The 26180-nt window shown below is 47.9% G+C and overlaps 1 protein-coding gene across 1 annotated transcript in view; it reads right to left on the bottom strand.

Annotated features, from left to right (window-relative positions):
- LOC109883976 (mitochondrial import inner membrane translocase subunit tim16) overlaps nt 1-26180 on the bottom strand; it is a 179596-nt gene that overhangs the window by 20158 nt on the left and 133258 nt on the right. The gene's annotated exons all lie outside the window — the stretch shown is intronic.

Raw genomic sequence — 26180 nt, 5'->3', positions numbered from 1 at the left:
AAAACAAGTTGAATCAATCACAAAAATCAACAGGCCAGTTTACTGTAGTTTCAATCACCAACCACTAGATGGGAAACACACCACTCACAGGAGGAATGCTACATGTTGTAGTTCAGTACTAGGAACCTTAACCACTAGATGGGAAACACACCACTCACAGGAGGAATGCTACATGTTGTAGTTCAGTACTAGGAACCTTAACCACTAGATGGGAAACACACCACTCACAGGAGGAATGCTACATGTCGTGGTTCAGTACTAGGAACCTTAACCACTAGATGGGAAACACACCACTCACAGGAGGAATGCTACATGTTGTAGTTCAGTACTAGGAACCTTAACCACTAGATGGGAAACACACCACTCACAGGAGGAATGCTACATGTCGTAGTTCAGTACTAGGAACCTTAACCACTAGATGGGAAACACACCACTCACAGGAGGAATGCTACATGTCGTAGTTCAGTACTAGGAACCTTAACCACTAGATGGGAAACACACCACTCACAGGAGGAATGCTACATGTCATAGTTCAGTACTAGGAACCTTAACCACTAGATGGGAAACACACCACTCACAGGAGAAATGCTACATGTTGTAGTTCAGTACTAGGAACCTTAACCACTAGATGGGAAACACACCACTCACAGGAGGAATGCTACATGTTGTAGTTCAGTACTAGGAACCTTAACCACTAGATGGGAAACACACCACTCACAGGAGGAATGCTACATGTTGTAGTTCAGTACTAGGAACCTTAACCACTAGATGGGAAACACACCACTCACAGGAGGAATGCTACATGTTGTAGTTCAGTACTAGGAACCTTAACCACTAGATGGGAAACACACCACTCACAGGATGAATGCTACATGTTGTAGTTCAGTACTAGGAACCTTAACCACTAGATGGGAAACACACCACTCACAGGAGGAATGCTACATGTTGTAGTTCAGTACTAGGAACCTTAACCACTAGATGGGAAACACACCACTCACAGGAGGAATGCTACATGTTGTAGTTCAGTACTAGGAACCTTAACCACTAGATGGGAAACACACCACTCACAGGAGGAATGCTACATGTCGTAGTTCAGTACTAGGAACCTTAACCACTAGATGGGAAACACACCACTCACAGGAGGAATGCTACATGTTGTAGTTCAGTACTAGGAACCTTAACCACTAGATGGGAAACACACCACTCACAGGAGGAATGCTACATGTTGTAGTTCAGTACTAGGAACCTTAACCACTAGATGGGAAACACACCACTCACAGGAGGAATGCTACATGTCGTAGTTCAGTACTAGGAACCTTAACCCCTAGATGGGAAACACACCACTCACAGGAGGAATGCTACATGTTGTAGTTCAGTACTAGGAACCTTAACCACTAGATGGGAAACACACCACTCACAGGAGGAATGCTACATGTTGTAGTTCAGTACTAGGAACCTTAACCACTAGATGGGAAACACACCACTCACAGGAGGAATGCTACATGTTGTAGTTCAGTACTAGGAACCTTAACCACTAGATGGGAAACACACCACTCACAGGAGGAATGCTACATGTCGTAGTTCAGTACTAGGAACCTTAACCACTAGATGGGAAACACACCACTCACAGGAGGAATGCTACATGTCGTAGTTCAGTACTAGGAACCTTAACCACTAGATGGGAAACACACCACTCACAGGAGGAATGCTACATGTCGTAGTTCAGTACTAGGAACCTTAATCACTAGATGGGAAACACACCACTCACAGGAGGAATGCTACATGTCGTAGTTCAGTACTAGGAACCTTAACTTGCACTGCAGATATCCTCCCTCTGCAATATGTTATTATATTTTTATTTGGCTAATTAGCTGGTCATTATAAAGAATAACAACATATTAATCAAAGCAAGCAATTTCTGGCATTAAACTACAAATTGAGCACAAACATTATACACACACACACACACGCACACGCACACGCACACACACACACACACAGAGTAGTGTCCAGGAGACTTCTTGTAATAGAGTCAGAAGGGAAGTGGTGTGTGAGGTCACAGCTTCACATCACAAACACACGCACACACAAATCAACCACAGTGAGTGGTGATGTCATGATGTATAAATATGAATCTAACGACAGACTGGAGTAGACTGATGTTCTCCCTGATACTGCTGACTATAGGGACACGGAACTGTCTGTGTCTGTCTGTGTGTCTCCCTGATACGGCTGACTATAGGGACACGGAACTGTCTGTGTCTGTCTGTGTGTCTCCCTGATACCGCTGACTATAGGGACACGGAACTGTCTGTGTCTGTCTGTGTGTCTCCCTGATACTGCTGACTATAGGGACACAGAACTGTCTGTGTGTCTCCCTGATACCGCTGACTATAGGGACACGGAACTGTCTTTGTGTCTCCCTGATACCGCTGACTATAGGGACACGGAACTGTCTGTGTCTGTCTGTGTGTCTCCCTGATGCCGCTGACTATAGGGACACGGAACTGTCTGTGTCTGTCTGTGTGTCTCCCTGATACCGCTGACTATAGGGGACACAGAACTGTCTGTGTGTCTCCCTGATACGGCTGACTATAGGGACACAGAACTGTCTGTGTGTCTCCCTGATACCGCTGACTATAGGGACACGGAACTGTCTGTGTCTGTCTGTGTGTCTCCCTGATACCGCTGACTATAGGGACACAGAACTGTCTGTGTCTGTCTGTGTGTCTCCCTGATACCGCTGACTATAGGGACACGGAACTGTCTGTGTGTCTCCCTGATACCGCTGACTATAGGGACACAGAACTGTCTGTGTCTGTGTCTGTCTGTCTGTCTGTGTAACCCAAAGCACACAGCAAATAGACATCCAGAGTTGAAATCTGAGAAGCTGAATGAGAACAAGGACATGTTGTACATACTGACTTCTGGAAAAGTGCTGTGATTGGTCCCTTGTTCAAACCAAGGTGTTGTGGAACTGAATAGGGGCCCGCTACCCCCTATTTCCATCTCCCTCTCTCACACACACACACACACACACACACACACACACACACACACACACACACACACACACACACACACACACACACACACACACCTCTCTTTCTTTCCCTCTCTCTACCCACCCCAGCCCTGTGAAGTCAGTGAGGGGCGGCCACGCTTCGTTAGTGCCTCTCTGTGTTCCCATGTCCAAGTCAGTCCACAGGGAGCCCCTCTATTCCCACACCCCCTTGTTCCGTCCACCTCTCTCTCCCTCCCTCACCCTCCTCCATGTCTCCAATAGGTGCAATACCAGTTATGTCTGCAAATGGCCCTTTCTCTCATTCTCTTATCTCTGTATGTTTATCTTGTGTTTTCTCACACTATCCCATAGGAGAAACTTACACCAATCACACAGCTGAATAATGGAGTTCTGGCCTTATCACAGATCATCCATACTGTTTTCTACAGTGGTCACGCTCCACAGCACTGGGACTGGAGTGCATTTTCCCACACACACACACACACACACACACACACACACACACACACACACACACACACACACACACACACCACACACACACACACACACACACACACACACACACACACACACCAATGACTGTATATGTGAATGAACAAAGCCATCTATCACATCATTCATATATAAGTAGGAATAAAGTGACTAGGCCACAGGATAGATAATAAACAGTAGCAGCAGTGTGTGATGAGTCCAAAGAGTGTAAAAAGGGTCAATGTAGACATTCTGGGTAGCTATTTGGTTCATTATTTAACAATCTTATGAACTTTGAGATGTGTCACCTTACACCTGACTGGGTGATACGTTCATGTTGAGCTCACAGTGCTTTGAGATGTGACACCTTACACCTGACTGGGTGAAATGTTCATGTTGAGCTCACAGTGCTTTGAGATGTGACACCTGACTGGGTGATACGTTCATGTTGAGCTCACAGTGCTTTGAGATGTGACACCTTACACCTGACTGGGTGATACGTTCATGTTGAGCTCACAGTGCTTTGAGATGTGACACCTTACACCTGACTGGGTGAAATGTTCATGTTGAGCTCACAGTGCTTTGAGATGTGACACCTGACTGGGTGATACGTTCATGTTGAGCTCACAGTGCTTTGAGATGTGACACCTTACACCTGACTGGGTGATACGTTCATGTTGAGCTCACAGTGCTTTGAGATGTGACACCTGACTGGGTGATACGTTCATGTTGAGCTCACAGTGCTTTGAGATGTGACACCTTACACCTGACTGGGTGATACGTTCATGTTGAGCTCACAGTGCTTTGAGATGTGACACCTGACTGGGTGATACGTTCATGTTGAGCTCACAGTGCTTTGAGATGTGACACCTGACTGGGTGAAATGTTCATGTTGAGCTCACAGTGCTTTGAGATGTGACACCTTACACCTGACTGGGTGATACGTTCATGTTGAGCTCACAGTGCTTTGAGATGTGACACCTGACTGGGTGATACGTTCATGTTGAGCTCACAGTGCTTTGAGATGTGACACCTTACACCTGACTGGGTGATACGTTCATGTTGAGCTCACAGTGCTTTGAGATGTGACACCTGACTGGGTGATACGTTCATGTTGAGCTCACAGTGCTTTGAGATGTGACACCTTACAAAAAAATATATATATATTTTTTTCATTCCCGTGGTATACGGTCTGTAATACCATGGCTTTCAGCCAATGAGAATTCAGGGCTTGAACCACCCAGTTTATAATTGTTTTTAGAACACACAGGACAAATTCCTCTGGTCTGTCTCTTTTCACCACTGAAGGTCACATGCAGGTGGTCAGTGCTTTTTTTAAATTCTCTGCATACAATGCATTCAGAAAGTATTCAGACCCCTTGATGTTTTCCACATTTTGTTATGTTACAGCCTTATTCTAAAATGGCTGACATTTTTTGGTTCCCTCATCAATATACACACAATACCCCATAACGACATCACACTACCCCATAACGACATCACACTACCCCATAACGACATCACACTACCCCATAACGACATCACACTACCCCATAACGACATCACACTACCCCATAACGAAACGACATAACACACTACCCCATAACGACATCACACTACCCCATAACGACATCACACTACCCCATAACGACATCACACTACCCCATAACGACATCACACTACCCCATAACGACATCACACTACCCCATAACGACATCACACTACCCCATAACGACATCACACTACCCCATAACGACATCACAATACCCCATAACGACATCACAATACCCCATAACGACATCACAATACCCCATAACGACATCACACTACCCCATAACGACATCACACTACCCCATAACGACATCACACTACCCCATAACGACATCACACTACCCCTAACGACATCACAATACCCCATAACGACATCACAACTACCCCATAAACGACATCACAATACCCCATAACGACATCACAATACCCCCATAACGACATCACACTACCCCATAACGACATCCACTACCCCATAACGACATCACACTACCCATAACGACATCACACTACCCATAACGACATCACACTACCCCATAACGACATCACACTACCCCATAACGACATCACACTACCCCATAACGACATCACAATACCCCATAACGACATCACAATACCCCATAACGACATCACACTACCCCATAACGACATCACAATACCCATAACGACATCACACTACCCCATAACGACATCACACTACCCCATAACGACATCACAATACCCCATAACGACATCACACTACCCCATAACGACATCACAATACCCCATAATGACATCACACTACCCCATAACGACACACTACCCCATAATGACATCACACTACCCCATAACGACATCACAATACCCCATAACGACATCACACTACCCCATAACGACACACTACCCCATAACGACATCACAATACCCCATAACGACATCACACTACCCCATAATGACATCACACTACCCCATAACGACACACTACCCCATAATGACATCACACTACCCCATAACGACATCACAATACCCCATAACGACATCACACTACCCCATAATGACATCACACTACCCCCATAACGACACACTACCCCATAACGACATCACAATACCCCATAACGACATCACACTACCCCATAATGACATCACAATACCCCATAACGACATCACAATACCCCATAATGACATCCCACTACCCCATAACGACATCACACTACCCCATAACGACACACTACCCCATAACGACATCACAATACCCCATAACGACATCACACTACCCCATAATGACATCACACTACCCCATAACGACACACTACCCCATAATGACATCACACTACCCCATAACGACATCACAATACCCCATAACGACATCACACTACCCCATAACGACACACTACCCCATAACGACATCACAATACCCCTACCCCATAACGACATCACAATACCCCATAACGACATCACACTACCCCATAACGACACACTACCCCATAACGACATCACAATACCCCATAACGACATCACACTACCCCATAATGACATCACACTACCCCATAACGACACACTACCCCATAATGACATCACACTACCCCATAACGACATCACAATACCCCATAACGACATCACACTACCCCATAACGACATCACAATACCCCATAATGACATCACACTACCCCATAATGACATCACACTACCCCATAATGACATCACACTACCCCATAACGACATCACACTACCCCATAACGACATCACACTACCCCATAACGACATCACACTACCCCATAATGACATCACACTACCCCATAACGACATCACAATACCCCATAACGACATCACACTACCCCATAACGACATCACAATACCCCCATAACGACATCACACTACCCCATAATGACATCACACTACCCCATAACGACACACTACCCCATAATGACATCACACTACCCCATAACGACATCACAATACCCCATAACGACATCACACTACCCCATAATGACATCACACTACCCCATAACGACACACTACCCCATAACGACATCACAATACCCCATAACGACATCACACTACCCCATAACGACACACTACCCCATAACGACATCACAATACCCCTACCCCATAACGACATCACACTACCCCATAACGACATCACACTACCCCATAACGACACACTACCCCATAACGACATCACAATACCCCATAACGACATCACACTACCCCATAATGACATCACACTACCCCATAACGACACACTACCCCATAATGACATCACACTACCCCATAACGACATCACAATACCCCATAACGACATCACACTACCCCATAACGACATCACAATACGCCATAATGACATCACAATACCCCATAATGACATCACACTACCCCATAATGACATCACACTACCCCATAACGACATCACACTACCCATAACGACATCACACTACCCCATAACGACATCACACTACCCCATAATGACATCACACTACCCCATAACGACATCACAATACCCCATAACGACATCACACTACCCCATAACGACATCACAATACCCCATAACGACATCACACTACCCCATAACGACATCACAATACCCCATAACGACATCACACTACCCCATAATGACATCACACTACCCCATAACGACATCACAATACCCCATAACGACATCACACTACCCCATAATGACATCACACTACCCCATAACGACACACTACCCCATAACGACATCACAATACCCCATAACGACATCACACTACCCCATAATGACATCACAATACCCCATAACGACATCACAATACCCCATAATGACATCACACTACCCCATAACGACATCACACTACCCCATAACGACATCACAATACCCCATAACGACATCACACTACCCCATAACGACACACTACCCCATAACGACATCACAATACCCCTACCCCATAACGACATCACACTACCCCATAACGACATCACACTACCCCATAACGACACACTACCCCATAACGACATCACAATACCCCATAACGACATCACACTACCCCATAATGACATCACACTACCCCATAACGACACACTACCCCATAATGACATCACACTACCCCATAACGACATCACACTACCCCATAACGACACACTACCCCATAATGACATCACACTACCCCATAACGACATCACAATACCCCATAACGACATCACACTACCCCATAACGACATCACACTACCCCATAACGACATCACACTACCCCATAACGACATCACACTACCCCATAACGACATCACACTACCCCATAACGACATCACACTACCCCATAACGACATCACACTACCCCATAACGACATCACACTACCCCATAACGACATCACAATACCCCATAACGACATCACACTACCCCATAATGACATCACACTACCCCATAATGACATCACACTACCCCATAACGACAAAGAAAAAACAGATCTTAAAGATTTTTGAAAATGTATTCTAATTAAAAACCAGAAATCACATTTACATAAGTACTCAGACCCTTTACTCAGTACTTTGTTGAAGCACCTTTGGCATTGATTACAGCCTCAAGTCTTCTTTCTGACATTCAGAGACTTGTCCTGAAGCCACTCCTGCTTTGTCTTGGCTGTGTCCTTAGGGTCTTTGTCCTATTGGAAGGTGAACCTTCGCCCCAGTCTGAGGTCCTGAGTGTTCTGGAGCAGGTTTTCATCAAGGATCTCTCTGTACTTTTCTCCGCTCATCTTTACCTCGAGCTTGACTGGTCTCCCAGTCCCTGCCGCTGAAAAACATCCCCACAGCATAAGGCTGCCACCACCATGCTTCACCGTAGGGATGGTGCCAGGTTTCCTCAAGACGTAACGCTTGGCATTCAGGCCAAAGAGTTCAATCTTGATTTCATCAGACCAGAGAATCCTGTTTCTCTTAGTCTGAGAGTCCTTAAGGTGCCTTTTGGCAAACTCCAAGCTGGCTGTCGTGCCTTTTACTGAGGAGTGGCTTCTGTTTGGCCAATCGACTATAAAGGCCTTATTGGTGGAGTGCTGCAGAGATGGTTGTCCTTCTGGAAGGTTCTCCCATCTCCACAGAGGAACTTGGTCACCTCCCCAACCAAGGTTTTTGCCTTTACATGCACTGTCAACCGTGGGACCTTATATAGACAGGTGTGTGCCTTTCCAAATCATGTCCAATCAACTGAATTTACCACAGGTGGACTCCGATCAAGTTGTAGAAACATCTCAAGAATGATCCATGGAAACAGGATGCACCTGAGCTCAATTTCGAGTCTCATAGTAAAGGGTCTGAATACTTATGTAAGGTATTTCTGGTTTTGCTAAAATGTTGTTTTTTAAAGAAGAAAAAAACAAGTTTTTGCTTTGTCATTATGGGGTATTGTGATGTCATTATGGGGTATTGTGATGTCATTACGGGGTATTGTGATGTCATTATGGGGTATTGTGTGTAGATTGATGATGTAAAAAATATATTTAATACGTTTTCAAATAAGGCTGTAATGTAACAAAAGGTGGAAAAAGCGAAGGGATCTGAATAGTTTCCGAATTCACTGTGCTTCAACCTAACCGGATAACATTAGAACATTAGGGAGAAAACTACGATTCACAAATGGATCTGTGATTCCAACTCAACGGCCAAATAATTCCCCCACAGGAAAGAATGAGAGGGCTCACCAAGACAAATAAAGAGAGAGAGAGAGAGATGGTTTAGCAGGTGCTGGGCAAAGAGCCACGGAGCACATTTTCACCTCAACATTAAGACCCATTCTGAGGCAAAAGGCATCTGCTTCCATCATGGGTCTAACGTTTATCTTTCTGCACTACAATCACCCCCCCCCCCCCCCACCCCCCCAAAGACGAACCACACACACACACACATCACACACTCCACCCCCCCCCCACCCCAAAGACGAACCTCACACACACACACACTCCACCCCCCCCACCCCAAAGACGAACCACACACACACATCACACACTCCACCCCCCCACCCCAAAGACGAACCACACACATCACACACATCACACACTCCACACCCCCCCACCCCAAAGACGAACCACACACACACACATCATACACTCCACCCCCCCACCCCCCCAAAGACGAACCACACACACACACATCACACACTCCACCCCCCCCCCACCCCAAAGACGAACCACACACACACACATCATACACTCCACCCCCCCCCACCCCAAAGACGAACCACACACACACACACACATCACCCCCCCCCCACCCCAAAGACGAACCACACACACACACACATCACCCCCCCACCCCACCCCAAAGACGAACCACACACACACCACACACTCCACCCCCCCCCCGCCCCAAAGACGAACCACACACACACACACACACACATCACACACTCCACCCCCCCACCCCAAAGACGAACCACACACACACACATCACACACTCCACACCCCCCCCACCCCAAAGACGAACCCCACACACATCATACACTCCACCCCCCCACCCCCCCAAAGACGAACCACACACACACACACATCACACACTCCACCCCCCCCACCCCAAAGACGGACCACACACACACACACATCATACACTCCACCCCCCCACCCCCCCAAAGACGAACCACACACACACACACATCACACACTCCACCCCCCCCCCCCCACCCCAAAGACGAACCACACACACACACACACATCATACACTCCACCCCCCCCACCCCAAAGACGAACCACACACACACACATCACACACTCCACCCCCCCCACCCCAAAGACGAACCACACGCACACACACATCATACACTCCACCCCCCCCCCACCCCAAAGACGAACCGCACACACACACATCACACACTCCACCCCCCCACCCCAAAGACGAACCACACACACACACATCACACACTCCACCCCCCCCCCCCCCACCCCAAAGACGAACCACACACACACACACACACATCACACACTCCACCCCCCCACCCCAAAGACGAACCACACACACATCACACACTCCACCCCCCCAAAGACGAACCACACACACATCACACACTCCACCCCCCCACCCCAAAGACGAACCACACACACACATCACACACTCCACCCCCCCAAAGACGAACCACACACACATCATACACTCCACCCCCCCCCCCCCCCCAAAGACGAACCGCACACACACACTCCACCCCCCCCACCCCAAAGACGAACCACACACACACACTCCACCCCCCCCACCCCAAAGACGAACCATACACACACATCACACACTCCACCACCCCAAAGACGAACCACACACACATCACACACTCCACCCCTCCCACACAACAGATCCCCTGGTGTTAGAGAAGGATCCCCATGGCTTCAGTCTGTCAGCTTCCAGTTGATCAGAGATGAGAGAAAACAGAAGGAGAAAGGAGGAGAAACCCCTCTTCAGCTTCATCACCTCATCGCTCCTCCAGAGAGCTACAACAACCTTACAGCCATTCAAATCACCTTCCACATGACAGGAACCTTCAGCACCGCTAGATAGGACTACGTTATGTGTGGAGATAGAGAGAGTTTGTGTGACTGTGTGTACTGCAAGTATGTGTGTGTTCATACTGTCAATGAGTGTGTGTTTAACCTCAGCCCAGATAGATGATGATATGAGTCTGAATGAGGAGAGTACAGTAGATAGAGTCTGAATGAGGAGAGTACAGTAGATAGAGTCTGAATGAGGAGAGTACAGTAGATAGAGTCTGAATGAGGAGAGTACAGTAGATAGTCTGAATGAGGAGAGTACAGTAGATAGAGTCTGAATGAGGAGAGTACAGTAGATAGAGTCTGAATGAGGAGAGTACAGTAGATAGAGTCTGAATGAGGAGAGTACAGTAGATAGAGTCTGAATGAGGAGAGTACAGTAGATAGAGTCTGAATGAGGAGAGTACAGTAGATAGAGTCTGAATGAGGAGAGTACAGTAGATAGAGTCTGAATGAGGAGAGTACAGTAGATAGAGTCTGAATGAGGAGAGTACAGTAGATAGAGTCTGAATGAGGAGAGTACAGTAGATAGAGTCTGAATGAGGAGAGTACAGTAGATAGAGTCTGAATGAGGAGAGTACAGTAGATAGAGGGAAGAGGAAAAAGAGGGGACAGTCAGACAAAGGGAGAGGTAAGATAAAATACATGGGGTGGAGGTGGAGAGGGGGAGAGGTGGAGAGGTGGAGGTAGAGAGGGGGAGAGGTGGAGAGGGGGAGAGGTGGAGAGGGGGAGAGGGGGAGATGAAGAGTTGGAGAGGTGGAGAGGTGGAGAGGGGGAGAGGTGGAGAAAATACATGTGGAGAGGTAGAGGTGGAGATGGAGAGTTGGAGAGGTGGAGAGGTGGAGAAAATACATGTGGAGAGGTAGAGGTGGAGATGGAGAGTTGGAGAGGTGGAGAAAATACATGTGGAGAGGTGGAGAGGGGGAGAGGTGGAGAGGTGGAGAGGGGGAGAGGTGGAGAGGGGGAGAGGTAGAGAGGTGGAGAGGGGGATAAAATACATGGGGAGAGGTAGAGAGGGAGATGGAGAGTTGGAGAGGGGGAGAGGTAGAAAGGGAGAGAGGGGTAGAGAGGGGGAGAGGTGGAGAGGGGGAGAGGTGGAGAGGGGGAGAGGTGGAGATGGGGAGAGGTGGATAAAATACATGGGGAGAGGTAGAGGTGGAGATGGAGAGTTGGAGAGGGGGAGAGGTAGAAAGGGAGAGAGGGGTAGAGAGGGGGAGAGGTAGAGAGGGGGAGAGAGAGAGGGGAAAGGTGGAGAGAAAGAGAGGGGTAGAGAGGTGGAGAGAGAGGGGAAAGAGGTGAGAGGTGGATAGAGAGGTAGAGGTAGAGAGGTGGAGGTAGAGAGGTGGAGAGAGAGAGGGGAGAGAGGTAGAGGGGTACAGGTAGAGAAAGGTAGAGAGCAACACAGGTGAGGGCCATCAGCAGCTGTGATCTGAGGCAGATTTGGAGGGAAAATAGTCTGAAAATGAACAGAAACTGGAGCGAACCCAACCGAGAGTACGCAGTCATGAACACACACAGCTATACGGTAAACACACACACATACACACACACACACACACATACTCTCTGACGTTTAGGCAAAAATACTCAGCTGTGGATATAAGCTGAGAGGTGAGGTACACTGTGTGTGTGTGTGCACGCTACAGCCTTGCCCTTGCATATCAAGCCTCACACAGTACAGCATTATGTCTAGTTAATTAACTTCAGAGATCCAGGATATAGGGCAGGCAGACAAACAGGCAGTGAGGCAGACAGGCAGTGAGGCAGACCGACAGATGGGCAGGCCGAAAGGCAGACAGATAGCGTTGACTGTAGTAGCCTGATAGATAAGTATCGCTGAAAGGCACCTGTCACTACAGTTTGAGTCCTGCCCTGCACCAGCCCCCAGACACAGGCCTCTTATCTGGAGCCACTGGGGCAAAGCCAGGCAGGCTGGGTTAGTGAGTAGTGAGTAATGAGTAGTGTGTAGTGAGTACTCACTGGGCCTGTCCAATGGCCCATACAGTACAGCAGTAGGCCAGAGGACACTAGTCATTCAGTACACAGAGTACCAGTGAATATAGACAGATCATATACAAAGGTCATACAGGCCAGTCATAGAGTCATACAGAAAGTCAAGCCCTAAGATCTATCTATACTGAACACAAATATAAATGCAACATGTTTACTAAATTATAGATCATATAAGGAAAAAAGTCTTTAAAAAAATGTTTAGGCCCTAATCTAAGGATTTCACATGACTGGGCACGTGAAATCCTATGGCACAGCCATAGGTGGGCCTGAGAGGCATAGACCCACCCACTGGGGAGCCAGACCCACCCACTGGGGAGTCAGGCCCACCCACTGGGGAGCCAGGCCCACCCACTGGGGAGCCAGGCCCACCCACTGGGGAGCCAGACCCACCCACTGGGGAGCCAGACCCACCCACTGGGGAGCCAGACCCACCCACTGGGGAGTCAGGCCCACCCACTGGGGAGCCAAACCCACCCACTGGGGAGCCAGACCCACCCACTGGGGAGCCAGACCCATCCACTGGGGAGCCAGACCCACCCACTGGGGAGCCAGACCCACCCACTGGGGAGCCAGAACCACCCACTGGGGAGACAGACCCACCCACTGGGGAGCCAGGCCCAGTCAATCAGAATGAGTTTTTCCCTACAAAAGGGCTTTATTCCAGACAGAAATACTCCTCAGTTTCATCAGCTGTCCGGGTGGCTCTTCTCAGACGATCCAGCAGGTGAAGAAGTGGGATGTGGAGGTCCTGGGGCTGGTGTGGTCACACGTGGTCTGCGGTTGTGAGGCCGGTTGTACACACTGCCAAATTCTCTAAAATGAAGTTACACGGCTTATGGTAGAGAAATTAACATTAAATTCTCTGGCAACAACTCTGGTGGACATTCCATTCCAGCATGCCAATTGCTTCTCCTTCAAAACTTGAGACATCTGTGGCATTACGTTGTGTGACAAACTGCACATTTTAGAGTGACCTTTTATTGTCCCCAGTACAAGGTGCACCTGTGTAATGATCATGCTGTTTAACCGTCTTCTTGATATGCCACACCTGTCAGGTGGATGGATTATCTTGGCAAAGGAGAAATGCTCACTAACAGGGATGTAAACAGATTTATGCGCAATATTCAGAGAAATAAGCTTTTTGTGAGTATGGAACATTTCTGGGATCTTTTATTTCAGCTCATAAAACATGGGACCAACACTTTACATGTTGCCTTTATATTTTCTGGACCAAAGGTCAGTCCTAGTGTTTTATGTTCATAGTGTGGGATGAAAACACATCCTCTCTGTTCATAACTCAGCCTTCTGGCATCTTGTGACGAGCCCTTATCTGACCATACAGCTTTTGCATGTCTCTTCCTGTACACCCTATTTCTCTCTCTTCTCTCTGTGCCCTTATGTCTCTTCCTGTACACCCTATTTCTCTCTCTTCTCTCTGTGCCCTCATGTCTCTTCCTGTACCCCCTCTCTCTCTCTTCTCTCTGTGCCCTTATGTCTCTTCCTGTACACCCTATTTCTCTCTCTTCTCTCTGTGCCCTTATGTCTCTTCCTGTACACCCTATTTCTCTCTCTTCTCTCTGTGCCCTTATGTCTCTTCCTGTACACCCTATTTCTCTCTCTTCTCTCTGTGCCCTTATGTCTCTTCCTGTACACCCTATTTCTCTCTCTTCTCTCTGTGCCCTTATGTCTCTTCCTGTACACCCTATTTCTCTCTCTTCTCTCTGTGCCCTTATGTCTCTTCCTGTACACCCTATTTCTCTCTCTTCTCTCTGTGCCCTTATGTCTCTTCCTGTACCCTCCTCTTTCTCTCTCTTCTCTCTGTGCCCTCATGTCTCTTCCTGTACCCTCCTCTTTCTCTCTCTTCTCTCTGTGCCCTCATGTCACTTCCTGTACCCCCTCTTTCTCTCTCTTCTCTCTGTGCCCTTATGTCTCTTCCTGTACACCCTATTTCTCTCTCTTCTCTCTGTGCCCTCATGTCTCTTCCTGTACCCCCACTTTCTCTTCTCTCTGTGCCCTCATGTCTCTTCCTGTACCCCCTCTTTCTCTTCTCTCTGTGCCCTCATGTCTCTTCCTGTACCCCCTCTCTCTCTTCTCTCTGTGCCCTCATGTCTCTTCCTGTACCCCCTCTCTCTCTCTTCTCTCTGTACCCTTATGTCTCTTCCTGTACCCCATCTTTCTCTCTCTTCTCTCTGTGCCCTCATGTCACTTCCTGTACCCCCTCTTTCTCTCTCTTCTCTCTGTGCCCTCATGTCTCTTCCTGTACCCCCTCTTTCTCTCTCTTCTCTCTGTGCCCTCATGTCTCTTCCTGTACCCCCTCTTTCTCTCTCTTCTCTCTGTGCCCTCATGTCTCTTCCTGTACCCTCCTCTTTCTCTCTCTTCTCTCTGTGCCCTCATGTATCTTCCTGTACCCCCTCTTTCTCTCTCTTCTCTCTGTGCCCTCATGTATCTTCCTGTACCCCCTCTTTCTCTCTCTTCTCTCTGTGCCCTCATGTATCTTCCTGTACCCCCTCTTTCTCTCTCTTCTCTCTGTGCCCTCATGTATCTTCCTGTACCCCCTCTTTCTCTCTCTTCTCTCTGTGCCCTCATGTCTCTTCCTGTACCCCCTCTTTTTCTCTCTTCTCTCTGTGCCCTCATGTATCTTCCTGTACCCCCTCTTTCTCTTCTCTCTGTGCCTCCCTGGTCTCTCTCGCTCGCCCTGTCCACCTCCCTCCCTCTCTTTCAGGGTATCAGGTTCCAGTCTGTCTCGGTGAGTGGGTGAGGTTGTGGTTTAAGAATCAGTGAGTTAAGAATCAGTGAGTCACTTCAACTCAGTGAGTTGAAGAGACCTCTGAACTGTGACCTCTACAAACCACTTTATCACTTGATCTCCCCCCCGCTCCATCAACAGGCTCCAAATCTCACAGGACCCTTCTGTGTCTGCGTGTTGAATCCCACCCTATTCACCATGCGGTCAAAGCAGTGCTGCTAGTGCAATGGAACAGATAGGGTGCCGTTTGAGATTTGTCCAGTGGGTCACAAAGACAACGTGGGAGCCAATGCAATAGAGTTAGGGTTGTGGGAGCCACTGCAATAGAGTTAGGGTTGTGGGACTCACTGCAATAGAGTTAGGGTTGTGGGACTCACTGCAATAGAGTTAGGGTTGTGGGAACCACTACAATAGAGTTAGGGTTGTGGGAGCCACTGCAATAGAATTAGGGTTGTGGGAGCCACTGCAATAGAGTTAGGGTTGTGGGACCCACTACAATAGAGTTAGGGTTGTGGGACCCACTACAATAGAGTTAGGGTTGTGGGAGCCACTGCAATAGGGTCAGGGTTGTGGGAGCCACTGCAATAGAGTTAGGGTTGTGGGACCCACTACAATAGAGTTTGAGTTGTGGGAGCCACTGCAATAGAGTTAGGGTTGTGGGAGCCACTGCAATAGAGTTAGGGTTGTGGGACCCACTGCAATAGAGTTAGGGTTGTGGGAGCCACTGCAATAGGGTTAGGGTTGTGGGAGCCACTGCAATAGAGTTAGGGTTGTGGGAGCCACTGCAATAGAGTTAGAGTTGTGGGAGCCACTGCAATAGAGTTAGGGTTGTGGGAGCCACTGCAATAGAGTTAGGGTTGTGGGAGCAACTGCAATAGAGTTAGGGTTGTGGGACCCACTACAATAGAGTTAGGGTTGTGGGACTCACTGCAATAGAGTTAGGGTTGTGGGACTCACTGCAATAGAGTTAGGGTTGTGGGAACCACTGCAATAGAGTTAGGGTTGTGGGACCCACTGCAATAGAGTTAGGGTTGTGGGACTCACTGCAATAGAGTTAGGGTTGTGGGACTCACTGCAATAGAGTTAGGGTTGTGGGACTCACTGCAATAGAGTTAGGGTTGTGGGACTCACTGCAATAGAGTTAGGGTTGTGGGACTCACTGCAATAGAGTTAGGGTTGTGGGACTCACTGCAATAGAGTTAGGGTTGTGGGACTCACTGCAATCGAGTTAGGGTTGTGGGACTCACTGCAATCGAGTTAGGGTTGTGGGACTCACTGCAATCGAGTTAGGGTTGTGGGACTCACTGCAATAGAGTTAGGGTTGTGGGACCCACTGCAATAGAGTTAGGGTTGTGGGAGCCACTGCAATAGAGTTAGGGTTGTGGGAGCCACTGCAATAGGGTTAGGGTTGTGGGAGCCACTGCAATAGAGTTAGGGTTGTGGGAGCCACTGCAATAGGGTTAGGGTTGTGGGAGCCACTGCAATAGAGTTAGGGTTGTGGGATCCACTGCAATAGGGTCAGGGTTGTGGGAGCCACTGCAATAGAGTTAGGGTTGTGGGACCCACTACAATAGAGTTAGGGTTGTGGGAGCCACTGCAATAGGGTCAGGGTTGTGGGACCCACTACAATAGAGTTAGAGTTGTGGGAGCCACTGCAATAGAGTTAGGGCTGTGGGAGCCACTGCAATAGAGTTAGGGTTGTGGGACCCACTACAATAGAGTTAGGGTTGTGGGACCCACTACAATAGAGTTAGGGTTGTGGGAGCCACTGCAATAGGGTCAGGGTTGTGGGAGCCACTGCAATAGAGTTAGGGTTGTGGGAGCCACTGCAATAGAGTTAGGGTTGTGGGAGCCACTGCAATAGAGTTAGGGTTGTGGGACTCACTGCAATAGAGTTAGGGTTGTGGGAGCCACTGCAATAGAGTTAGGATTGTGGGAGCCACTGCAATAGGGTTAGGGTTGTGGGAGCCACTGCAATAGGGTTAGGGTTGTGGGAGCCACTGCAATAGAGTTAGGATTGTGGGAGCCACTGCAATAGGGTCAGGGTTGTGGGAGCCACTGCAATAGAGTTAGGGTTGTGGGACCCACTACAATAGAGTTAGGGTTGTGGGAGCCACTGCAATAGGGTCAGGGTTGTGGGAGCCACTGCAATAGGGTTAGGGTTGTGGGAGCCACTGCAATAGAGTTAGGGTTGTGGGAGCCACTGCAATAGGGTCAGGGTTGTGGGAGCCACTGCAATAGAGTTAGGGTTGTGGGACCCACTACAATAGAGTTAGGGTTGTGGGAGCCACTGCAATAGGGTCAGGGTTGTGGGACCCACTACAATAGAGTTAGGGTTGTGGGACCCACTACAATAGAGTTAGAGTTGTGGGAGCCACTGCAATAGAGTTAGGGTTGTGGGAGCCACTGCAATAGAGTTAGGGTTGTGGGAGCCACTACAATAGAGTTAGGGTTGTGGGACCCACTACAATAGAGTTAGGGTTGTGGGAGCCACTGCAATAGAGTTAGGGTTGTGGGACCCACTGCAATAGAGTTAGGGTTGTGGGACCCACTGCAATAGAGTTAGGGTTGTGGGACCCACTACAATAGAGTTAGGGTTGTGGGACCCACTACAATAGAGTTAGGGTTGTGGGAGCCACTGCAATAGGGTCAGGGTTGTGGGAGCCACTGCAATAGAGTTAGGGTTGTGGGAGCCACTGCAATAGAGTTAGGGTTGTGGGAGCCACTGCAATAGAGTTAGGGTTGTGGGACTCACTGCAATAGAGTTAGGGTTGTGGGACTCACTGCAATAGAGTTAGGGTTGTGGGACTCACTGCAATAGAGTTAGGGTTGTGGGACCCACTGCAATAGAGTTAGGGTTGTGGCAGCCACTGCAATAGGGTTAGGGTTGTGGGAGCCACTGCAATAGGGTTAGGGTTGTGGGAGCCACTGCAATAGAGTTAGGGTTGTGGGAGCCACTGCAATAGGGTTAGGGTTGTGGGAGCCACTGCAATAGAGTTAGGGTTGTGGGAGACACTGCAATAGGGTCAGGGTTGTTGGACCCACTGCAATAGAGTTAGGGTTGTGGGAGTCACTGCAATAGAGTTAGAGTTGTGGGAGCCAATAAGGGGGAAAAGTCAACTATAACTGGAGTAATCCAGCCATATCAAACTTCCCTCTTAACAGGAGCATGACAGGAGCATAGCAGGAGCATGATAGGAGCATGATAGGTAGAGGACTATGATCAGGTGAAGGATGATTTATGAGTGTTATGAGGAATAGAGACATATCTAACAGTTTCCCCATAGGACATTGAGGATACCAATGTAGTCAGGTTGGCTTTAAGAGTGAGCGTGTCAGAGATGCCCATGTCTGTGTGTGCGGCTGGTTGATAGTGGTAATCGCAAAACAAACACTTACATGATGAATAGTATCACTATGAACACATATATTACTCCCATAAATGTGTTTATGGATGGGCAGACGTGACCTCCCTAGGTCTGAATTAGGACCAGCGTTATCCCATGACCCACCATGTTAACCCTGTTTCTCCAGTCCCACGGACAGACTATCAGGGTTATGACAGGTTATCTATTAGCTGTTTTGTCTTGCCACAACAATGGAGGGATTTCAGGGAGAAATAATCCACCAGTGATTAAACAGGATTCTAAGATTTTAGACCGGAACAGCGATGGACCTGGCAACCCCAGTCGGTTCCGGAATCTCAGGGTATGGCTTCCATTGTTCTGTGGTTACGGTTCCATTCTGCTCAAGTTCTGCTCCATGGAGTCGGGCCGAGTGAAATACAGTTTAATACATTGGCAGACATTTAGAAAAAAGCCCACTGTGTGGTGTGATGAGGATTTATGTCAAATAAGTGCTTCTAATTAGCCTATACGATGATGTCATGAAGCCAAACATTCTAAACAGTTCAGCTTTGGGTTTGGCAGTGTTGGAGAGTTATGGTTCAAGAGATGTGAAAACATGAAACAGAATGGTCTGGAATGTTAAAAAGAGTTGTGAAAACATGAATCGGACTAGTCTAGAATGTTATAAACACTACATAATATTGAGCTACTTCTTCCACCATTCTGAACGGGTTGTGGGCTTGTCGCTTAGGCTGTGGGGCAGCACGGACTCAGGGTCGTGTTCATTGGGAAGAAAACGGACTGGAACATGTTAAAAAGAGCTGTGAAAACATGAACATGACCCCCTTTTTTTGTTTCCTGTTGAAAAACAAAAAAATGATTATAGTTGCGTGCACTAATGAACACAGCCCAGTTCTCCTGGTTGTTGTAGTGAGAGGAATACAGATCTCATTGAAACATCCATTCTCCTGGTTGTTGTAGTGAGAGGAATACAGATCTCATTGAAACATCCATTCTCCTGGTTGTGGTTGTTGTAGTGAGAGGAATACAGATCTCATTGAAACATCCATTCACCTGGTTGTGGTTGTTGTAGTGAGAGGAATACAGATCTCATTGAAACATCCATTCTCCTGGTTGTTAACGTTCCAGTGGTGGGGGTATAATATTACTGTTTTATTACATTCCACCACAAATCCCTAAACCCTGGGTCACACACGGGCTAGCCAGGGCCTGACACCAAGGACACCGCTATCCCAACCCAACAGCTTCAACTAACACCAGGCTGGAGTTAACTACCGCTATTTACACAAGGAAACAACGTAGTTCTCTAATACAGAAACAGTCCGCTGCCCAGGCTTGTATATCAGTAGGAACATATCCTGGTAGCTGCCTAGCTGGACAGGAAGACTCAGCCCTGCTAAGACTGCCACTGAAGTGTGTGTGTGTGTGTGTATCTCTGTGGGTGTGTGTATGTAATAAGTCTGCCGCAAGTCTCCTTCTACTCTGTAGCCAGTTCATTAGAAGGGAATTAGCAGTGATGCGTCACGTTCCTGAGCAGGGGAAGAAAGACCAGGATTGTTGGCCTGGTGGAGGTGGAGAGGCCAGCTGTGGCAGCGTCTGAGCCCGGCTGACGAGGCCCTCAGATGGGCTGCCAAGCGACCCGTCTCCCCCTCTCCTCTCCATGCTCCACCAGGCCCTGCTGGCCCTGTCGTCTGGCTCCTCAGACAGCAACAGCACACGCAGGCTTTAATTAGACCGAGCACACGTTCCCATGTCAACAGGTTGGTGTGTGATGTGGCCCCTGTGCAGACACACACACCGATGCCGCACACACACACAGATGACGCACACACACAAAGACTCGCCAACCGATGGTCACACACACACTCGCTGACTGATATACACAACCACTGATGGCCACAGACAGAGGCATGGCAGCACACACACCACAACCTCAGGTACAGACGCCGACACAGACCCAGTGTTCTGTCCTGTTTCAACATGTTTCTCCGTCTTCTTTTTCTGATGTTTTCCTCCTGGTAAACCTGTCATCACTACCCCTGTCTTCAGACGGACACCATTACACTACAAACCCCTCCTACTGACGTCTAGCGCCCAGAGAAGCTGTGTACACCACATATCAACTCATCACCACCAAGACAAATATGATTAAAACATGATTGTTTATAGTATAATGAGAGCTCAAAGTGAAGATGTATAACATCACAGCCCTCCTCCTACCTCTGCCCGGCGGTGGGGCCGCATCAGATGACAAAGGGTCTGTTTTAAATAATGTTGACAGGTAAATTAAATAGCAACTCTGTATTTAACTACTAGAGCCCAGAAAAGAACTGGGGCCTCTGCCAGCCTGACTCAAAATGACACACAGACAGACAATACACAATAACACACACACAGAAGATATTGGGTAGCACACATAGGGACAAAGGGTAGAAGACATAGGGACATAGGGGAGAAGACATAGGGTAGAAGACATAGGGACATAGGGGAGAAGACATAGGGGAGAAGACATACGGTAGAAGACATAGGGACATAGGGTAGAAGACAGGGTAGAAGACATAGGGACATAGGGGAGAAGACATAGGGTAGAAGACATAGGGGAGAAGACATAGGGACATAGGGTAGAAGACATAGGGGAGAAGACATAGGGTAGAAGACATAGGGACATAGGGTAGAAGACAGAGACATAGGGGAGAAGACATAGGGTAGAAGACATAGGGACATAGGGTAGAAGACAGGGTAGAAGACATAGGGACATAGGGGAGAAGACATAGGGTAGAAGACATAGGGACATAGGGTAGAAGACAGGGTAGAAGACATAGGGACATAGGGGAGAAGACATAGGGTAGAAGACATAGGGACATAGGGTAGAAGACAGGGTAGAAGACATAGGGACATAGGGGAGAAGACATAGGGACATAGGGTAGAAGACATAGGGGAGAAGACATAGGGTAGAAGACATAGGGACATAGGGTAGAAGACATAGGGTAGAAGACATAGGGTAGAAGACATAGGGTAGAAGACATAGGGACATAGGGGAGAAGACATAGGGTAGAAGACATAGGGACATAGGGTAGAAGACATAGGGTAGAAGACATAGGGACATAGGGTAGAAGACATAGGGACATAGGGTAGAAGACAGGGTAGAAGACATAGGGACATAGGGGAGAAGACATAGGGACATAGGGGAGAAGACATAGGGTAGAAGACATAGGGACATAGGGTAGAAGACAGGGTAGAAGACATAGGGACATAGGGGAGAAGACATAGGGTAGAAGACATAGGGACATAGGGTAGAAGACATAGGGTAGAACACAAACACATACATAGGAACACACTGGAGACGTATATTTACCTTTGAGAAAAAGAGACATTAAAAAAATAATATCTATTGAAACATAAACAAACTTCTCCAGTTCTTAACCATTCTTCCCCGCTTGTATCACTTTTCATCCCCTCCCTTCTATCTCCCTGTCCTTCCCTCACCAATCCATCCCTCTTCCCTCTCTCTCTCCCAGACACACACACACACAGAGGGCAGAGACCTATAAATGTCTGGTTATCTGTCCCAGACTGCCTCGTAATAGTAAAGCCATGTCACTGGCCATAAACAAGCAGGGAGGATTATTCTCACCCCCTCAGCACTGAGGTGGCCTGCAGTAGGGTAGAGTGGACTGGAGAACACCAGGGCCTGCAGTAGTGTAGGGTGGACTGGGGAACACCAGGGCCTGCAGTAGGGTAGGGTGGACTGAGGAGCACCAGGGCCTGCAGTAGGGTAGGGTGGACTGGGGAGCACCAGGGCCTGCAGTAGGGTAGGGTGGACTGGGGAACACCAGGGCCTGCAGTAGGGTAGGGTGGACTGGGGAACACCAGGGCCTGCAGTAGGGTAGAGTGGACTGGAGAACACCAGGGCCTGCAGTAGGGTAGGGTGGACTGGGGAACACCAGGGCCTGCAGTAGGGTAGAGTGGACTGGAGAACACCAGGGCCTGCAGTAGGGTAGGGTGAACTGGGGAACACCAGGGCCTGCAGTAGGGTAGAGTGGACTGGAGAACACCAGGGCCTGCAGTAGGGTAGAGTGGACTGGAGAACACCAGGGCCTGCAGTAGGGTAGAGTGGACTGGAGAACACCAGGGCCTGCAGTAGGGTAGAGTGGACTGGGGAGCACAAGGGCCTGCAGTAGGGTAGAGTGGACTGGAGAGCACCAGGGCCTGCAGTAGGGTAGAGTGGACTGGGGAGCACCAGGGCCTGCAGTAGGGTAGAGTGGACTGGGGAGCACCAGGGCCTGCAGTAGGGTAGAGTGGACTGGGGAGCACCAGGGCCTGAAGTAGGGTAGAGTGGACTGGGGAACACCAGGGCCTGCAGTAGGGTAGAGTGGACTGGGGAACACCAGGGCCTGCAGTAGGGTAGAGTGGACTGGGGAGCACCAGGGCCTGAAGTAGGGTAGAGTGGACTGGGGAGCACCAGGGCTGGGAGGGACTGAAGTAGGGTAGAGTGGACTGGGGAGCACCAGGGCTGGGAGGGCCTGAAGTAGGGTAGAGTGGACTGGGGAGCACCAGGGCTGGGAGGGCTTGGAGGTTCAGGGGAGTGTGGGTGGGCATTTGGAGGTTCGGTGAGGGGAAGGAAGAGATCATATCTAGCAGAGAGGAGAAGGCAGAGAAAGTTGATCTCCCAGATCACAGATGGGATAGAGAAGGCTACATGAGGGCATTAACCAACATGTCTGGCTGATTGTTTTTTACATGAGGGCATTAACCAACATGTCTGGCTGATTGTTTTTTACACGAGGGCATTAACCAACATGTCTGGCTGATTGTTTTTTTACACGAGGGCATTAACCAACATGTCTGGCTGATTGTTTTTTTACATGAGGGCATTAACCAACATGTCTGGCTGATTGTTTTTTACATGAGGGCATTAACCAACATGTCTGGCTGATTGTTTTTTTACATGAGGGCATTAACCAACATGGCTGGCTGATTGTTTTTTACATGAGGGCATTAACCAACATGTCTGGCTGATTGTTTTTTACATGAGGGCATTAACCAACATGTCTGGCTGATTGTTTTTTACATGAGGGCAATAACCAACATGTCTGGCTGATTGTTTTTATGACAGTCATAAATACTTCTTCCCTCTCTACCCTACTGATGTTACATTTGCAAAACCCTTGGTTAACATAGAGATTCTGGGAACGTCAGAATGTGGGGGGAAATGAACTATATTCTGGTAATCCGAACAATTGAACATATGCGGTGGTACTTAATGAATATGATGTCAGTTCAGTTGTCATCTGAGACATTCTCATCAATGATAAGATGACATAAACTCTACAGTGGAAAGTCTACACATCAGAGTTATCAGATTCACATGGAATTGTTGTTCAATTTAAATGTTTGAATATGAAATTATTTGTGATGAAATGCGATTTTAGCTTCTAAAATGTGAGATTTGGGTTTTCATAAGACAGGGCTCTGCTCAATCAGTGGCCGGCCCCTGTGAAGGGACATGGGCTATAAAACCTTTCAAACACGCCCTCCTCTCCCTTCCTATATAAGCCCTTGACGACAATATAACCTCCTGTTCCGAGGATGTAGGACGACGGTCCGATGTCAGAATGGTTCAGATAATAACTACAGAACGAAGCCAACATCAGCGTGAGCTTTGGTTGCGAATTATATGAACTTTGAACTATTACTCACTACAGAAGTGATACCTCCTAGCCGTTGAGTTAGCAACAGCAGATGCAACGAGGGTTAGGAAGGTACAGACAGAGTATCCCGTCTATCACCCAACGACATTACTACAACGTATCAATTGACAACCAGAGACAATTCTACAATTGACAACCAGAGACATTCTTCAAAGGACTTGGTTTGGCAACACGGCCTTCCATCTACCACCAACCTACCAAAGCGCAGCTCAGAGTAAATATTTATTGCATTTTCCTTTTCCAAATGGGTGGTAATTTAGAATGCATCAGATACTGTATTTACGATAGCCCAGCTTCTCCCTGTGTTCCTCAGTCTTCCCGCTCTTTCACTCAAACCCAGCCCTTTTCCTTTGTGTAACAAGCTGTCATATCTGTTCCGCCCGCTAGGGACGTTTTCCTTTATGACGTAATGTGTAATCAAGTTATGATTTAAACATGTGTATGTGTAATTCTGTGTGATTAGTTAGATATTTAGTAAATAAATAATTAAACCCAATTTTGCATTGCTGATTCAAATTGTTAGCCAGGGTTCGTGCAGATAACCAAGAATTTACAACTTTCAGATGAGACTGAATTAAGGTGACGATTAATATTGACTGCTATTGATGTAATATATTACTAGGTCTTTAAGAGTTTATTCGGAAGATAACAGCTCTATAAATATTATTTGGTGGTGCCCAACTCTCTAGTTAATTACATTTACATGATTAGCTCAATCAGGTGATATTAATATATATTATTTTATAGAATAGCATGTCATATCACTTAATCCGACATAGCCAAAGACACGACAAGGGCATTAACCAACATGTCGGGCTGATTG

The sequence above is a fragment of the Oncorhynchus kisutch genome, unplaced genomic scaffold (genome assembly GCF_002021735.2).
Source record: "Oncorhynchus kisutch isolate 150728-3 unplaced genomic scaffold, Okis_V2 scaffold4009, whole genome shotgun sequence".
NCBI classification, from domain to species: domain Eukaryota; kingdom Metazoa; phylum Chordata; class Actinopteri; order Salmoniformes; family Salmonidae; genus Oncorhynchus; species Oncorhynchus kisutch.
Note: the sequence above shows the minus strand (reverse complement) of the source record. Positions and strands in the feature narration are given on the sequence as shown.